The sequence below is a fragment of the Nomascus leucogenys genome, chromosome 10 (assembly GCF_006542625.1).
Source record: "Nomascus leucogenys isolate Asia chromosome 10, Asia_NLE_v1, whole genome shotgun sequence".
Lineage (NCBI taxonomy): Eukaryota > Metazoa > Chordata > Mammalia > Primates > Hylobatidae > Nomascus > Nomascus leucogenys.
In genome coordinates this window covers 28,805,977-28,825,536 of record NC_044390.1, presented here as the reverse complement: position 1 = coordinate 28,825,536, position 19,560 = coordinate 28,805,977, and the positions used below count along the sequence as shown (strand labels likewise).

Below are 19,560 nucleotides of genomic sequence, written 5' to 3'. Positions count from 1 at the left end.
ATCTGACTTTTAGATTTAAGATGTACTGATTGGTAGAAAAACTGCAAAACAACATTACAATAGAATACTAGTTCTGTTTTTAAAAAAATTATATAGTCGTGTGTGTGTGTGTGTGTGTGTGTGTGTACAGAGAGAGAAATCTAGAAGAATAACACCAAACTGCTAACAAGGTGGGCTATTTCAGACATAAAGTGGTGGCAACAGAAGCCAACTTAATGAGTTTTTATAGCTGCTGGAATTTATATTGAGCACACATTGATACAATAACCATATTTTTTCTTTAAAAAAAATAAAAGACAAGCAAACACATTTCACACAGAAAATTATCCCAAAATGGTTTAAGTCTCTCTCTCTCACACACATACACATGCACACAACTCCAAATATATTATTTGTAATTGAAATTAACCTTGAAATTACTTTTCACATCAAATGTGGTCTTCCCTTAAGAAGAGCAAAACCTTAACATGTTAGAATTATTCTAACAAGTTAGAGTAGTTAAGAAAAGTAAAAGTCTGAATTATAAAATGCATTTAAAAACATTTTTCCTTTAGATACATAATAGTAGCAGAAAAAGAAAACACAGCATAGCAAATAATCTCAGGGTAGACCAAAAAGAGCAGAGCTCCTGATGTTTCATACCAACGGCTACTATCCCTAGTGCCCCAGCTTCTCTAAGACACATAACGCAAGAAGATGGCACAATTCCTTACACCATAATAGTAATTCTACAGTAGCAATAGAAAGTATTTGTAATAAATAAGTATTTGCAATTTAAAAATTATTTAGATGTCGTCAGGCACGGTGGCTCATGTCTGTAATCCCAGCACTTTAGGAGGCCGAGGCAGGTGGATCACATGAGGCCAGGAGTTTGAGACCAGCCTGGCCAATATTGTGAACCCCATCTCCACTAAAAACACAAAAATTAGCCAGGTGTGGTGGTGCACGTCTGTAATCCAGGCTACTCAAGAGGCTGAGGCACAAGAATCGCTTGAACCCAGGAGGCAGAGGTTGCAGTGAGTCGACATCGTGCCACTGCACTCCAGCCTGGGTGACACAGAGCAAGACTGTATCAAAAAATAATAGTAATAATAATAATTAAATAATAAAAATTATTTAGATGTAAATGCATACTGCTTCAACAGTTTTTACCACATTAAAAATAGAGCATAGGCCCGTTGAGGTGGCTCACACCTGTAATCCCAGCACTTTGGGAGTCCGAGGTGGGCAGATCACCTGAGGTCAGGAGTTCAAGACCAACCTGACCAACATGGCGAAACCCTGTCTCTACTAAAAATACAAAAATTAGCCGGGCTTGGTGGTGGGTGCCTGTAATCCCAGCTATTCGGGAGGCTGAGGCAGGGAGAACTGTTTGAACCCGGGAGGTGGAGGCTGCAGTGAGCTGAGATCATGCCACTGCACTCCAGCCTGGGCGACATGGCAAGACTCTGTCTCAAAAAATAAAAATAAATAAAAATAGGCAGGGCACAGTGGCTCACACCTGCAATCCCTGCACTTTGGGAGGCCAAGGCGGGAGGATCACCTGAGGTTGGGAGTTTGAGACCCACCTGGCCAACCTGGAGAAACCCTGTCTCTACTAAAAATACAAAATTAGCCGGGCGTGGTGGCACATGCCTGTAATCCCAGCTACACGGGAGGCTGAGGCAGGAGAATCGCTTGAACCCAGGAGGCAGAGGTTGTGGTGAGCCAAGATCATGCCATTGCACTCCAACCTGGGAAACAAGAGCGAAACTCCATCTCAAAAAAATAAAAATAACCATAAAAAAATAAAGCATAATGCTTACTTCACCACTCCCTCCCTTTAAAGACTCTCCTGAACTTTTAGTTCTTCTGCCTCTTTAATCAATCCTTTGACTCTTTCACTAGCTCTCCCTCTATCTCAGGGTTTCATTCTAGTAGAGATGCTTCTCTTCCTCACACTCTCCACTACCACCTTCAGTGCAGGTACTGTCCATATCACCAGTCTAGAACTTTCTCTTGCATTCAAAAACCATATATCTAATGACCCAGAGCAGAGTTTTAAAAACTTCAGGATGCATCACAATCATCTGGAGGGCTTGTTCCAAAATAGATTTCTGAGACCCACTCCCAAAGTGTCTGATTCTACAGGTCTGGGGTAGAATCCAGTAATCTGCATTTCTAGTAAGTTCCCAAGTGATGTACTTTTAGAACCACTGGCCTACAGGATTCTCCCCTTGGATGAACCGCAGGTACTCTAAACTGTCTCCGAGCATCTACCCTCATCACCCTCCAAACCACTACTCACTTAGCATCCAGAGAGATCAATCTAAGCCTGACCATTTCACTCTTTGTTTAAAATTCCCTAATCGTTTTCAAGAGATTTGAAGACAAAAAGCAAAATCCTTAACATGGTCTCAGGCCTCACATGATCCAGTCCCTACCTCCTATACCACAATGTTATCTTTCTCATATTTTTTAAAACACTCCAGTCACAGTGAACTCTTTCAGTTCCTAGCAAAGGCCAAGTTCCTTGATCTTCCAAAATCTTTAAACAAGATGTTCTGCGAGAAATATTCTTTTCTCCCTCAGATCATCACCTTCTTTGGCTCCCCTCCCCAACTAAGTCAGCATATTCTTATATTGCCCTATATTTCTTCCTCTCAGCACTTCCCACATGGTAATTACATAGTGAATTATGCAATTAGGAGTTTACTGTCGATTTTCTACCACTTCCCATACAAAAGCTCGAAGAGGTCAGCAAGCACATCTGCCTAGCTACTACTGAATTTTCAGCCGCTTACATAGTAACTTGTACTGAAATCTATTGAATTAATGGTATTGTAACATTAAATTATTCTGGAACCTCAAAGGGGAAAGTATTATTAAAAAGGTCCTAGAGGCATTTTTCAGTATCCTTTAATTTTTACAAATGAGGACACTTCATTAAAGTCCACCATCTGGGAATTTAAAACAAGAAAAATAATACCTTCAAAACAGAAAATGAAATCTCCCTATCACAAGCTTCTCTGCAACAAGACATATAAATATGTTATTATACATATTATATATTTCTTCCTCTCAGCACTTCCCACAATGGTAATTACATAGTGAATTGTGCAATTAGGAGTTTACTGTCCATTTTCTACCACTCCCCACACAAGTTTATTATCTACACCAAGTATAGCACTGATACCCAAAAGCTATTCAGTCACATATAATGCTAAGATAATTTTCGCAAAAAAATTTACCTTAGATATAAGCCTGCATCAAAGAGTGCACTCCAATGGGGTAGCTGCCTGGAATGAAACCTAGCCATGGATAACCACAAACTACATAACTATTAATACAACTAATAATTAAATAAGCTAAGATAATTATTTGCAAAAAGTTTAACTTACATGTAAGTCTGCATCAAAGAGTATACTCTGATAGGGTAGCTGCCCAGAATTAAATCTAGCTAGGGATAACCACAAATTACATAATAAATATTCATATAAACCAGAGTTAAATTACCATTCAAATCTATGTAAATATTGTTCTATAGATTTTGATCTTCTTTAAAATACGAAGAATAATTCATTCGCCAACACTTTTCTCTACAGCACAGTGCCAAATCACAGTAGCACCAACACGTGGGAAACAGAACAGGTGTAACACTCAGCATATAACTTTAATATAGCAGAATTAACATACAAATAAAGGTCATCTCCATTCAGAGTAGTCACTTTCAGAGACTAGTTTCAAGTTGCCATCCCACAAAACAATTTTGGAACTCCTCTTTTCTAACCACTTTCTTAGCTACCTTATAAATGATAAATGAAGAAAAAGTTTCATCCCTTTGGTCACTGCTTATTTATACTAAAAATGGCCTTCTTCATTTTGATCCTTAATTGTATGTGTGAGACTTGGTTCAGAAAGACTTGCCACCTTTTCCAAATACCAAATAACAAATCCATTCTCAAAAGATGTAATTTGTCACCACAGAATGTAGGTTACAAGAATGAGGTGAAAGACAGTAAAGAAATGTTAAAAGCATTATTCCAAAAGTGTTTCTTGAACAATAGTGATATTATTGAAATAAGGTAACTTTGAACACACTGACCATCTCTTAGAGAGACACATAAGTTCTAGAATAATAATTTTAAAACCGGTCATATTTCTACTCTGGCACAACTCATAGACATGCCTGATACCTGACTTCTGATTTTCCTGAATGACACATGCTATAAAGCAAAGGCACATTATAAACTTCAGATTAAGAAATGTAACAAATTTAAGAATAAGATCCAATGGTCTAATATAAACAACATGGCTTGGGTGGCAATATGTTTTACTAAAAAGAACTTAACAGCTATAGAGTGAAATACGTGAAGGTTCAACTTCTCACTTAGCTCCTTAGTAGCGACATGACTGAACATGTTACTTAAACACTGAGTCTAAAAAAAAACAGGAATAATTCCATCTGTAAAACAGTTAGAATAGCATCTATTTATTTCAGAGCTATTACAAGGATTACATAATATACTACCTGATTGTAATTTTAGCCTCTCAAAAGAATCTAAAAGGCCATTGGTTCCAAACTCTCCATTTTACTAGGACCCAGAGAGAGTAAGTGGTTTGCCAAGGTCACACAGTTACTTACTAGGAAAGATAATACTTCTTGCAGGTTTATTTTCCCAGTGCATCTGTTCTCTAAATCAGTCAGTGTTTGTGATACTAGGTCGCACTGTGACAAGGGTGTCTCAAAGAGTAACTCAAGGCCTCTTAAGGATAATGCTTGCAAATATGATACTGGTAACCATATATTAATAATTTAGTCCTATATACTAAATGTCTGTTTTTAAAGTTAGATATTTTAAGTTATAGCTAAAACTACCCTGATTCTATGTAAATTTTGACTGTTTTCTTGAAAGGTTATTTTCTAAGAAAAATATGAACACTGTTCTAAGATACTAGAAAAAAATTAATGAATTTCTCATTTATTAAGTATGATATCTGGTTATAATAAACCAGAAGGGTTTGCCCAGTTTTCTACAAGTAAAAAATCATCCCCATACTTAAGCTGATGGTTCATTACTAAGGATCAAAGCTTGAAATGCAAGATCTAAAGTTAATTCAAGACAGTCTCAAGGAATTTTATTACTGATATTCAATCCCAAAAGCAATTTATTCATATTTCAATACAGACTAGGAATGGCTATCTTGGGCGTAAAACAAAAACGAGTATCTGAGTGCCTAACTCTGTCCTAGATGCTTCTGGGTTTTGAATTCTAAGTATAAATTACCACAACCAGAGGAGTCATCATCTCTAATTTACAATGTAAGTAACCAAGACACTTAATTACACTTCTCTATGCCAATTCAAACAGGAACTGTGAAAACCAACATAATTTGTGAATTAAGAATAACTACCCAAAAAATGAGAAACTATGGAGCTAACTCTTATATTGAAAGCCTGTTCCTAAAAGACTCTGATCAACATGACAAGGAAAAAATTCTTAGGGATTATTTTTAAAAACATATAGAGTTGACCCTTGAACGACAAGAGTTTGAACTGCATGGGTCCACTTATACACGGATTTTTTTTTCAGCCAAACAAGGATTGAAAACACTGGATTCGTAAGATGTTAAAACCACATATGTAGAAGGCTGACATTTACAATATGCAGGTTCCACAGGGCCAACTATGGGACTTCTACGCACGGATTTTGTGTTACGTGGGGGGTCCTGGAACCAATTCCCTGCTTATAGCAAGAACATCTATATTTTCTACATAACCAAAATGTCAAGGAAATGCTAATTTCTACTATTTACTATTAACCTCTATTAATGAATTATGAAGCTCCTCCAAAATAACCAAATAAACAAGATCTTGCTAGTTAAAATGCATGTTAAATTTATGTTAAACAATCAACCTCTTAAATGGAGCTCTGTTTTACAGAGAAATCTTCCCTCAGTAATGACAGGGTATTTTTTTAAATTCCTACAACCTAATCATAAATTCTTGGGAAAATAATAAGAGCCATAATTTCCCAAATAATCAAATATTTTAAAATATTCAAAGTATTATCTATATAGTGCTGAAGATTCTATTTTCTAGCAGCATTATTAAGGTATTGCTGACATATAAAAAATTATACATATTTAAGGTGTACAATCTGATGTTTGAAGACTCTATTTAAAATTTCAGGGATAGCAAAAAAAAGTATCAAAATTATAAACATAATAGAAGGAATAAAGGATTCAATCAGTCAGGAAGAAATTAATCATGACAACTGATATCTGAGGGGAAAATGCTTAGAATACCTGTAAAACATAAAGCATGAGATATATAACCACTTGATTCTAAAAGTTCCTTTATCTAAAATCAAGAGTTAGTTTCACAGAATATAGAGAAAGGTAACAAGATCATCAGTAATCAGTCCTCTACATTAGAAAATATTTAAAACTTTGACTTCCTGGACAATGAGCAAATTAAAAAAAAAAACTGTAAAGGGGCCAATTATTTTCTAAGCTACTTTAAATTTCAAACAAGTACAGTATTTACTATGAAAGTTCTATCATACCTTACATAATCAGGCCAAATTTGGGGATTTAAGCCTTCCAAATCACAACCCCTCTGACAGGATTTTCAACTTCAAAGTAGTCAGCATTTTTAAAATCTGGCGTGTAAAAACTTCTGACTGCAGGAGAATTACAACTTCAAAAGACACACATTCCAATAGTCAAAACCATAGCTGTAGAAGAAAGAACTTCAAAATCTTATGAGAAAAGAATTGAAAACGATTAAACAAGATTAAGAGCAGAATTAAACAAGATTTGCATTCTGCCAATGCAGAAATATCATAGAAGAGAGGGAAATGAGATGAATGTATTTAAATGTATTTACCCAGGTTAATTTACAATAGTATTCTAAGCTCAATCAATATGGAGCCTGAAGATTATGAAAAGGAGTCTGGGAAAAGAAGTAAAAGACAAGTTTAAAACAATGCTAGGAACAAAAAATACAAAACAATAAAAAAGAATTAAACAATGCTAGCAAATTTTTATGAGTAGAAAATGAAAGAAACAAATGAAAATTAAGGCTTCCAATGAACTTACCAGGCAATCTAAACTCAACATTTAAAGTACCAAAGATAACACAGAAGAGAAGCAAAAGCAATGGAGGAAAAAATATCAACTACAGAACCAAAGTAGCTATCACACATGAGGCAGAGAACAAATGAAAAATAACCCCTCACCCATCTAGATACACTTGAGAAACAGAACAAAAGACTTCCAAATAATTAAAATGCCACAAGGGTCATGTGTTTAAAGCTAAAATGCCATTCCCTGGAGCAAAGTCACTATTTTACACACAATTCTAAATAGTCTCATTCAGTTTCCAAGTAGCAAAGAAATGGCAAGATAATCAAAACAACATGCAAGTTGGGGTAGGGGACAACGAAAGGGGAAACAGAAAAACTATGAAGCAAGCATGAATTCAGAGTTCAAGTTTTAGGACCAAGTGGCATAAAGGCACAAACAACTATACAAATCAATAGTGAAGGGACATAAGTGTATTTTAACACTGTATCATGATCATAATTTCTATGAATAAATCTGCATTAACAAAAAAATAGTTCAATAGGCTCTGTTTCTTCTGTTTATGAAGCTAGAAGACTTCTAATAAAAGATGGGGCGCTAAATATAAACTTTCCCTCCAGTTACTCCAGATACTCCACTGAAATAAAAACAACTCATAAAAGAAAGAAAATCGTAAGAGTAAAGAAATTAAAATTGAGGCTAGAAAGAAAATCCAACAAATTTCTGAGAAATGAAAGTATATGTGAGATTGATAGAAATAACAACCGGAAAAAGCCACAGCCTCATTATACCCTTTAAGAGTGACATGGAAAGGATGGGAACCAATACGTCTGACAAGATCCCCAGGAAAACATGATTATAAAGTAAACAGTACAGCAGAGGGTGGAAATAAATAGTAGGGTTAAAAATAAGAGAACTGAGTATTACTTGACTAACTATAAGGGACAGCTATATCTCCCATCCCCTATTTCCAAGCTGCATCTAAACAACTGACATTTTACCTCCGGGCAAAAAAACAAGTCAGCTTTTTCCTAAAGAAAGTGAACCACTCTCTAGGGAAAGCTAAGTGGAGCTGTGGCACAGAGTAAACACATCTCATCCAACATTTAAAGGGCCCATACATAGCCTAGCAGTTAGCTCCTCTCTCTTTTACCCTAAAACAGTCTGCCAAGAGACAGACCCTACTCTGTACTACCTTGCCCCACAAAGTGCTCTGGCCAGAATTCCTACTCAAAGAAAAAAAAAAAATCTAACAGGGAAAACAGTCCAAGAACAGGGGAGGGAGGGTGACCAGGAACCTAGTCTGTCTTTCTTAACCACGAATGGACAACCAAGAATTATCAGGCACATAAGGAAAACTGAGCGTGAAAAAAGAATGATTACAAAAACAAACATAAAAACTGACCGGAGGAGAAAAGGAGATAAATTACAGACACAAGGAGACACAAGGTATCTTTAAAAAAATCTAATTTACATATTCTAAGACTCAAGATGATAATACAACATAATGTAAAAATGGTAGGAAAAGGAAAGGAGAACAACAAAACTTACTGATTACCCCCAGGAAAATCAGACAAAATACTAAAGGGGAAAAAAATTCCCCTGAACACAGAGCAAAGAGAACCACAAAATATAAAAGATGAGAGAAGGAAGATCAAGACAGAAAGCAACTGCCTACTGAAAAGCAAAAAAGATGATGAAGGGAGGAAATTATTAAAGACAGACAAGAGTTTCCTGGAATTGGAAAAATAATCTGATTCAGGCTGTAAGAGCAACTGAGTATCTAGACAAACAGCCAAACAAAACAAAAATGACCTATACACCTCATAATGACTTTGTAGAAGATACAAAAGAACGGACTCTAAAAGCTTTCAGACAGAATAAAGAACGAATCACCTTAAAAGGATAGTGAATCAGACTGATACATGACTCTTTTTTTTTTTCTTTTGAGATGGCGTCTCACCCAGGCTGGAGTGCAGTAGTTCGATCTCAGCTCACTGCAACCTCCACCTCCCAGGTTCAAGTTGATTCTCCTGCCTCAGCCTCCTGAGTAGCTGGGATTACAGGCACCCGCCACCATGCCCAGCTAATATTTAGCAGAGACGGGGTTTCACTATGTTGGCCAGGCTGGTCTCAAACTCTTGACCTCATGATCCACCCGCCTCAGCCTCCCAAAGTGCTGGGATTACAGGCGTTGATATATGACTTCTAATCAGCATCCTTAGATGCTAGAAGACAACACAGCAATGCTTTCAGGGTTCTAAAGGAAAATTATTTCTAACTAACAATATTGTACCCAGCCAAATTATCAATCATTTGTGAGAACAGAATGAAGACTTTTTTACACAGAATTCGGAAAGTTTGCCTCTCATACATACTTCTTTTTCAAAGAGTTATTTGAAGATGTACTCTAATAAACAGATCAAGCAGATGCAAAAAAAGAAGAAAAAATATGTATAACAGAATGGATCCAATTCAAGAGTAAGGAGAAAGGAAGTTACAAGAAAAGACCTAAAAGAGTCCAAATGGAGGCAGAGTTACAGACAACTACAGATAAATAGAGAACGCAGCACAAAAGGCAGTATGCTGAAGAGTTGGGATGTGGGGGGGCTGGGGTGTAGGGGAGGCTATGATAGACGCATATAGTACAAGAAAAGAGGGCAATTTAAGACACTAAGAAAAACAGGAAGTCCTATTCAAAAAATTTTTTAATTCCAAAGTTAGATTTTGGTCATATCCAAATTTTTTTTAATTCGATGGTCAGAATTGATAAAATAAATAAAATCTACTAATCCTCTGTATTACCAACATGTTTCTTCTGGCAGCCCAGGGACAGAAAACGAATTATAATCTAAGCACATTATCTGGCTTAGCATTAAATAATACTTACACAGTCATGGTATCAACACTATTTATTGGTTTTCATAATTTAGAGACAACCTGTGGACATGACAGCTGAGATTACAGGGGAAAAAACGTGTATTTGTCTAGGCCAGGGGTGTCCAATCATTTGGCTTCTCTGGACCACACTGGAGGAAGAAGAATTGTCTTGGGCCACCCATAAAATACACTAACACTAACAATAGCTGATGAGCTTTAAAAAATAAAAAAATCTCATTATGTTTTAAGAAAGTTTATGAATTTGTGTTGGGCCACATTCAAAACTGTCCAGGTCCGCGCGCAGCTCGCCAGCCAGGGATTGGACAAGCTTAGTCTAGCCAATAAAAAGTACAGCTACCAGTTTAGAAGAAATAATGATAAGGTAATAAATGGAAAATTCAAGTAATTTCTAAAGCTGATAAAGAGAAAGGTGAATCAACATTAAGGCTGGGCACTAGGGTTCATGCCTGTAATCCCAACATTTTGGGAGGCAGGAGTTCAAATTCAGCCTATGCAAAATAGCGAAACCCTGTCTGTACAAAAAAAATAAAGTAGCCAGCCACAGTGGCACAAACCTGTAGTCCTAGCTACTGGGGAAGGTGAGGCAGGAGAATCCCTTGAGCTCAGGAATTCTGCACTCCAGCCTGGGTGACAGGAGGAGACTCTGTCACTCAAAAAATAATACAAACATATATATAGTATATCGAGAGAGAGGAAAACACACACACACTAGAAACTAGGATGTTTCATAAAAACAACATAGCTTCCTTTATTGGATATACAGAAATGAACCGCTCCCCATGAACCTTACCCATCCCCTAAAAGGGGAAAAAGTTATTTAACTAAGGATAATAGTTTCTTTCCATTTAAAATCATTTCTTTCAGTTTCACTCATTCACTCAATCTTTAAAGCAGTAGTTCTCTACTGAGGGTGACCTTGTCCCCAGGGAACATCTGGCAATATCTTGAAACATTTTTCATTGTCACAATTAAGAGAGATGGTACTAGCATCTACTGAGTAGAGGCCAGGGATGGTGCTATACATTCTACAATGCACAGGAACTCACAACAAAGAATTATCCAGCCCAAAATATCAACAGAGTCAAGTTAAGAAACCCTACTTTAAGAAAACCCTTCAGACTTGTATAGATTTTCTCTGTTCCTCATTCTTATCATGGTGACTGGGCATAAGATAAAGCTTTCATGGGCATCTGGTGTATTATAATTAGCCTGAATACAGACCCATGGATTGCCCTGGGGATCCTCACAGGCCTCTGAGGTTTGAATATTGGCCCTCACAGAGTCACAATGGCACATGCTGATGAGTATGTTGGAACAGTATCCAGAGGATCTCCTAACTTGGCCCCACCCACCTCAGCTCCTGCTGGTACGGATATTATTACAGTCTCAAGTACCTCCTCTATCAGGTCCCTGGCTTATACTTAAGGCAACACTAGCTGCTTAACAAATAAACCCCAGATTTTCAGTAGCTTCACACAATTAAAATTTCTCATTAATATTACAATCCATTGTGGTTATTCCTGTTTGGTACACAAATTTCTTTCACATGGTAAATTTAGGGACTGTAGAACATTCCAATCTTATGGTTTTACCATCCCTTAAGAGCCTAAACCTCTGCATCTGGCCCTTGAATTAGAAAAGAGAAAGTGAAGAAAGAAGACCCATTTTTTCTGCCACTTCAAACCAGAAGTGACAACAAATTTATTTCTATTCACATTCCACTAGTGAAAAACTAGTGGCGGGCACAGTGGCTCACACCTATAATGCCAGCACTTTGGGAGGCTGAGGTGGGCAGATCGCTTGAACTCAGCAGTTCGAGACCAGCCTGGGCAACATGGTGAAACCCCATCTTTACCAAAAATACAAAAAATTAGCCAGGCACGGTGGCACGTCCCTGTAGTACCAGCTACTTGGAAGGCTAAGGCACAAGAACCACTTGAGCCCAGGAGGCGAAGGTTGCAGTGAGCCAAGATCCTGCCACTGCACTCCAGCCTGAGCAACAGAGTGATACCCCATGTCTCAAAAAAAAAAAAAAAGTTGCGAGCAAGAGGGAGCACAAATTTTGGTGGGCAATGAAATGAATCTGCCCTTCCCACAACCTCTCTCTACTACATGGTCCCTCCCTCACAATAGCAGCCTAATGACAGGCTTCCTGGCTCTCACTCTACTAACTTCTATTTCCTTCACTAGGCATATGTGAGAACACCCAGATCTCTTTCAGACCATGTAAGAACCATGGAAAACTCGGAGTGCTATCTCTGGTCCCCTCTCTGCTTAAATATACCATTTTCTTCCCTTTTGGCCACCCCAAGTTAGCATAGGGCCAGGGCAATAGGCTAGTAAGTGGCTGTACCAGTTCTGAACTTTGGCAGTCCGGCTCCAGGGTTCGTGCTATTCCACCTCTCCAGATTTCTAAAATAGGTGATAAGAGACAGCACTTCCATTACTACCAATGGATATTTGTAAAGCACCTACATCTTGCAAAACAGCCTAGGAACTATTACAAACTCCACAATATGATGCACAGCACTGCTTTTCTTTACTTCCAAATTGCTGATCTTACAAGTTATTATAATCATAACGATGTGCAAAATTACACACTAAGCAAAGCTAGTCTCCAGAAGTCCCTCATCCTACTCTCCACTTGAACAATGTACCTGTGCCCTCACATCGAAGGCATCCCACCTCATTACTCTACCCAGTAATAATGTTACTTAGATTGAACTTCTCTCTCTCCAGATCTACCATACTTCCATCCCATCAAAATATACCAACATAGATCCCATAATTTCCACATGGGCCCCAGTCTTCCTTGTAAAAAATTACGTAATCTGACAAACTATTCCTGCTAATATGTAGGCATTTGGCAGCCAAAAAGCAAAAATTACCTTACTGGTGGTCATCTCAACAGGATAGATTTCAACTATACAGATCTGTGTCCCTCAAATATCACTAAATAGGCCTGGCATGGCAGCTCACACCTACAATCCCAGCACTTTGGGAGACCAAGGTGGGAGAAGCATTTGAGGCTAGGGGTTCAAGACCAACCTGGGCAACATAGTGAGACTCTGTTTCTAAAAAAAAAAAAAGAAAAAAAACTTAAAAATTAGCCAAGTGTGATGGTGTTCACCTGTAGTCCCAGCTACTTGGGAGGCAGAGACAGGAGGATCACTTGAGCCTGGGAGGTTGATGCTGCAGTGAGCCATGGTAGTGTCACTGCACTCCAGCCTAGGTGACAGCTCAAGATCCTGTATCAGAAGGAAAAAAAAAAAAAAAAAAAAAAAGGCCAGAAGAGGTAGCTCATGCCTGTAATCCCAACACTTTGGGAGGACAAGGCAGGTGGATCACTTTACGTCAGAAGTTCAAGAACGGCCTGGCCAACATGGTGAAATCCCATCTCTACTAAAAATACAAAAAATTAGCCGGCCATGGTGGCATGCACCTATAATCCCAGCTACTCAGGAGGCTCAGGCATGAGAATCGCTTGAAACCGGGAGGCAGAAGTTGCAGTGAGCCGAGATCACACCACTGCACTCCAGCCTGGGAGACAGAGTGAGACTCCGTCTCAGAAAAAAAAAAAAAACACTAAAAAAATGCACACCAATTCTGTGAATCAGCCTTATTCTTTAAAACAATTTTTTAATTATAACAACTTAGCTTTAAATACTGTTATCTATTATGTTCTTTAATTTCCAGTTACTCTGAAATTCCCCAGTGAGAAAATGGCAACTGGATAAACAATAAAATAAATATTTGCATTTTTAAGATTTAAAAATAGGATGTCAGTCAAATACAAGTAAAATGAGGGAAAAAAAATCAAGGCTATATTCCATCTTCTTATAAAGTAAAGTACATTTTATACATCACACAACCAAAACAGACTCAGGAAGATCACAAGGTCAAGACCTATCAAGAGGAGCAACTGCAAATAAATTATACAAGGCAGTATATAATATGATGGTTAAAAGGATAGGCTCCAAAGTCAAAGGTCAGGTTAAACCTCAAGTTTAAATCCTTTTAGTAGGCTCTACCACCTACTACTTAACTTCTCTGTGCCTCAGGTTTAGTTCAAATCCTGGCTCCACCACTTATTTAATCTGTCAGTTGCTCAAGTTTAAAAAAAAGAAAATAGCCTGATTGGGGGGTGGTTGTTAGGATCAAATGTGATGACATGTCAAGTAGTACAGTACCTGGTATATAGCAGTTGACACACATTAGCTATTAATATGACCTATAACAATTTCCCTCTGAATCTATCAAGTTTTCAAAAACTCTAAATCAAAAAGCTTCTCCTTTTTATTTGAAAAAAGTCAAGCTCTGAAACCATTTCCTCTTTTTTTCAGTCCTTTCTGAATACGGAAATTAGTAGGTAACTGGCTTATCATTTGATGATTCTTCTTAGTCTTTGTATAATAAAAAGACTCAAGACTCTGCTTAGTCTTTTTATAATAAAATTCTCTTCCAAATATTATACAAATGACAGGCTGCTCCACAGATCAAAAACACTATAAAGAGTTCACAAAGTATAATGAAATTCTGAGATTCATAAATGAACAAACAGCTACTGGCACAAAAAGCTTAGACACGAAATAATGCAGATGTCTGTTTGTTTGCTCAAGAAATACTGAATTTTATAATACAACACAGAAGGTAGAGATCTTCATGGCTTATAGTCACATCACTAAAAACAGAAAACATTTTTGGTAAATTTTTTCTTAATAACTGGAAAACCTCTTATTTCATCACAATAATGAATAGATAAATGACATTACAGGCAAAGACAATTTCTTCGAAAACAAATTATGTAAAGAAAAAAAGCTTAAAGGCTCAGATTTTCAGCTACACATATCCCTTACTTTGAGCTTCAAAAATTTGAGGCTTCTAACATTCCTTGCGGTCTGTAACATTAAGCAGCAATACAATTAGGCCTCATTTCTACCAGAAAACATTAAACTGACTGAAAGAAAATTATCTAGAATTTTGATTCTGATCAATTTAAACATAATGCCATGAGTCATCTAGATGAGTCAAGCAAATATTAGGGTTCATGATAAACGAATCAAAATATTTTTTAAATATCTGCAGACAAACGTTTTAAATAATTTTGTATTTGCTGAAGTCCTCCTATGTGTGACACATTGAGGTAGGCACATTCATATTGAGGTATGCACTTTCACATGCATTATATAACTCTGTTCTCCCAATGATCATGGATTATTATCCTGATTTTACAAATGAGAAAACTAAGACCAAGTGATTTGCAGATGGAAACGATGCTTGTATAAAATTCAGTCAGAACACCAATTCAAATTTTCTGACCCTCACTGTACTTCCAAAACTCAAGTACTGTCAATCTCTGCTCTTGCAAAGCATGTTAATCTTTTTATTTAGGGAGAGGTGAAAATAGAGATGGGAGAATAAAAATTCTTCATAATGTTACAAAAAAAGACTTACTGTGCTTTATCTGACATAATTTATTCAGTCTGACTTAAATGCTTTGCTGCACGTTGTCTACCCCCTTAGACACCGCTTATCTTCAGATACACAGTCTATACCAAAACCTAACTCAAGAATCACCTCCTCCAAGAAAGTTTCCCAGATTAAATGACCTGTTCCCCTCCTCCCAAGCTAACACCCTTCCTTTATCATTTCGCTGCTTGCATTTAGTTTGGACTACATTATCAGATACTCCTTCTGTTCTCCAGTCATATATCTGGAAGTAGACTTTTTTCATTCATTAACTATTGAGCATTTGGAGATTCAATAGTGAGCAAAACAGACAAGGTCCTTGCTATCATGGAGAATTTACATTATCTGGATCTTCAACAAAGGTAAAAATAACAGGGTATAAGAATATGATGCTCTAGGACTAGGATTTCTTCCCTATAAGGTCTCCGAAAATAGCTCTCTCCCTTGCAAGCTTGATAACACTTTTCAGGAAGAAAAATTCCTTCTATCACGCCTTCCGCATGAGAATTTTATGACTTTGTGAGAATATGTGAGGGATGGGGACCAAGGTGGGAAGAAAGATCTAAAATCTCTCAGGGGTTTCCCACATACTGCCATGAAATATCCACACAACATGAGTCTAGACATCTCTTCCTGTGTCTCATCACAAGGAAGCTATATTTTGGCCACAACTGCTCCAGTAAAGCACTTCTATTAATCTCCTTGTACCCAGCCACCTTCACTAAAAATGGTGTATTTCTCAGAGGCTTTTTTTTTTTTTTTTTTTTTTTTTGAGACTGAGTCTTGCTCTATTGCCCAGGCTGGAGTGCAGTGGCATGATCTCGGCTCGTTGCAATCTCCATCTCCCAGGTTCAAGCGATTCTCCTGCCTCAGCCTCCCAAGTAGCTGGGATTACAGGCATGCAATGCCACGCCCAGCTAATTTTTTTGTATTTTTAGTAGAGACGGGGTTTCACCATGTCGGCCAGGACGGTCTTGAACTCCTGACCTCAGGTGATCTGCCCACCTCAGCCTCCCAAAGTGCTAGGATTACAGGGGTGAGCCACCGGGCCTGGCCTCTCAAAGGCTTTTTTATTCAAGTTGTGTTTATGTCTTATTTGCAGGTCATTATTTGTAAGATTAAGGAAGGACCTATGTCCTCTTTGAATTGCCTGATGCTCCAAGAACATTGCTATAAATGTTTTTAACTTTCGATATAATACAAACATTACAACATGACATTTCAGGTATTGTTATTAGGATAATATTAGGATAAAAGTTTTCCAAATTAATATTAGAAAACTAGATCTATGTACTGTATCAATTCTTTGTCTTTAATGCCTCAATTCAAGTAATCTGCTTTTGAAGGATTATTTACAAACCAAAGCAAGTTGAAATGTACTAACACTGGTTAAAATTCTGCAATTCATACTTTTAAACGAAAGATCCGCCAGGCACAGTGGCTCATGCCTGTGATTCCAGCACTCTGGGAGGCTGAGGCGGGCGGATCTTGAGGCCAGGAGTTGGAGACCAGCCTGGCCAACATGGTGAAACCCCATCTCTAATAAAAATACAAAAACTAGCCCAGCATGGTGGCACGCACCTGTAATCCCAGCTACTTGGGAGGCTGAAGCTTAAGAATCTCTTGAACCCAGGTGGCAGAGGCTGCAGTGAGCCAAGTTGCACCACTGCACTCCAGCCTGGGATACAGAGTGAGACAGTCTAAAAAAAAAAAAAAAATCCTTTTGTAATGCATATTTCACAAATTCATAATTTCATCATTTTTCTTAAAGCAAACTAAAACATAAATTCATTATACACAATTGTAAATTTATCCCCAAAGTGTTTTCTAAGGCTTTCAATTTTTAAATGAACCAAGGAACTGAATATTGACAAATGTATAAGTACCCTGAATGTGTTATAAAAAACATATTTGACTGCCTTTAAAATGCAGTAACATTCTAAGGAAAATACAGTAGCATCTTTCCACAGATCAGATTCAATGACTATTAAGATTCAATAGAAGAAAACCATGGCCATTTATAATTAAACAGGCATTTCTAAGCACCTGTGTACCCGGTATTGCTGTTCAAACGGTTGACATGGTATGTGACCGCAATAACTTGATGTCCATAATTAAAGACCCAAAAGGTAGCTTAAGTTTCATCTATTCCCTTTCTCAGCCCTTTGAGCAGGCATATTATAGTCACTCCATACATGGTTAATATCAAAAAAAAAAAAGTAACAAACATTTGAAATTAGTTGTACTTTTATAGAGAACAGTTTTAAATTGCATGGCCTTACTTTTCCCTTTCCAACCTATTTTTATAAAACTAGCATGATCTTAATAATTTCACTGCAAAACAGGTTCTAGCAAGCATAGAAACTGATCATAGCCTCTCAGCAAAATCAAGTTTAGATGAAACCCTAGGAAATTAGCAAAATTTAACAAACAATTCACCCACGATTCTCCACAATTCTTGCTCTCTCTAGATACTAAGGGAGGCAAAAACTGTTTTAAATGATTATTTCAAAAGCAGCACTAATTTTGGGAAAAACTTAACTGCCATGCAGGAGACACTGTATTACTACTCAGACGTCATTTAAGTCTTCTAGCAGCAGAAAGGCAAAAACATCATTAAATTTTTTATTTAATGCATATACACTTACATTATCAGTTAAAGTTTACCCATCTGTTTACGTAGTCCAAGTTACCTATTATTTCAGAAAGCATTTAAATAAAATGAAATTAGGTTACGTTCTGCAACGCAGATGTGTCTCATAAAGAAGAGTGTTAAATGACTTTTGTGAATGGAAAATCTGCATATACTGTTGCTTCGTCTCAGCCAGTCTTGAGTGGGTGGTTCAATGAACCTAAAGCATGCTGCATGTGAAGCTCCTTGGAACCTGATTCCACTCTTGAGAGAGGGCTTAGAAACAAACATTAAATTTAAAAGCACAGCAAAGGCTTGGCTTTCCTCCTACGTTACAAGAAGCCTGGGAGAAATGAGGCTTAGAGGAACAACACCGTGTCGCTTGGCTCTGCAAAGGCGGGTGCGGTCTGCGGTGCGCGGCACAGCCTCCTCTGGGGCTGTCACAGGAAAAAAGGAGCCTCGCCTTAACCGCACCGAGCGACAAAGCGCCAGCTCTCCTGGGCGCGGGGGCTCCAAACGAGACCCATGCCATCAACCTATCAAATTTCAGGAGGGACAGACACCCGGGGCGGTCGAAATGCTCCAACAGCCTCCCACCCCCGTTGCCCTGCCGCGGCTTTTGTAAGGCTGCAGATGCACCTACTGTGGGCCCCAAAACACTCCACCCCGCCAGCCTTTCCAATCCCCCTACTCCAAAAGGGAACAAAGGAGCCAAAGAACTCCTCGGCGGGGGTGGCCAGGAGTCCCCGACAGCCCGCGCTCAGAACGTGGCAATAAGGGTGCGCAGTCGCCCTGAGGGGTGCGGACCCAGCACCCCCACCTCAGGAATGGAGCAACACTCACCCGTGCAGAGCTCCCAGAGAGGCGGGACGCAAGGAGCCGGTTCCTCTGAGGTCGCCGCGGCGCCGGGGTCCGGGGCCCCGTACGCGTCTAGTCAGACTCCAACTTCTCTCGGCCGCTGTCGTCGGCGGCAGCTGGGGCGCGAGCCTGGACGAAGGGCACTGCCCACCTGCCGCGAAGGCACTCCCGGCTCAGCCCCCGAGCGGGGCGAGAACTTTCGGCCCCGAGGTCCACCGGCCAGGGCGGACCCCCACCTTCCCTCCGTCGGCTTGCTACCGGCAGCGGCTACGGCGGCGTCCAAAGCTAACACTACAGCCGCCGCCTGGCCAGGAGCGCGTCGCGGCCTAATGTTGTCATCCGCCGCGTCGCCGCCTTTCTGGGCACCCAGAACCGCCAAGAACCTTCACATTCTAGCGCCCTCCCCCTGCCCCGCCCGCCCCCCGGATCGTGGGCCCCGGCTACGCCCTCTTCCCGTCACGTGACGGTGCGCGGAGGCAGCGGTGGAGTTGCTTCCCCTGCCAGGTGGGCTCGAACCCCACGGGAGCCACTGTCCACCTTGCTTCGCCAGGGCGTTATCGCCAGCCAGTCCCCTTCCGCATGCCCAAGGGCAGCCCCAGGAAGCGAGCCCACCACCATCAGCGCAGCGCCTG

The 19,560-nt window shown here is 39.1% G+C and overlaps 1 protein-coding gene across 3 annotated transcripts in view; it reads right to left on the bottom strand.

Annotated features, from left to right (window-relative positions):
- Positions 1-19,324, bottom strand: part of OSBPL8 (oxysterol binding protein like 8) — a 216,193-nt gene extending 196,869 nt beyond the window's left edge. For 2 of the 3 annotated variants that reach the window (XM_030819936.1, XM_030819938.1), the window contains exon 1: positions 18,914-19,324. The gene's annotated coding sequence lies outside the window, so the exon portion shown is untranslated. The remainder of the gene's footprint in view (positions 1-18,913) is intronic. The other variant, XM_030819937.1, reaches the window with a different exon arrangement.
- Positions 19,325-19,560: the final 236 nt, after the last annotated feature.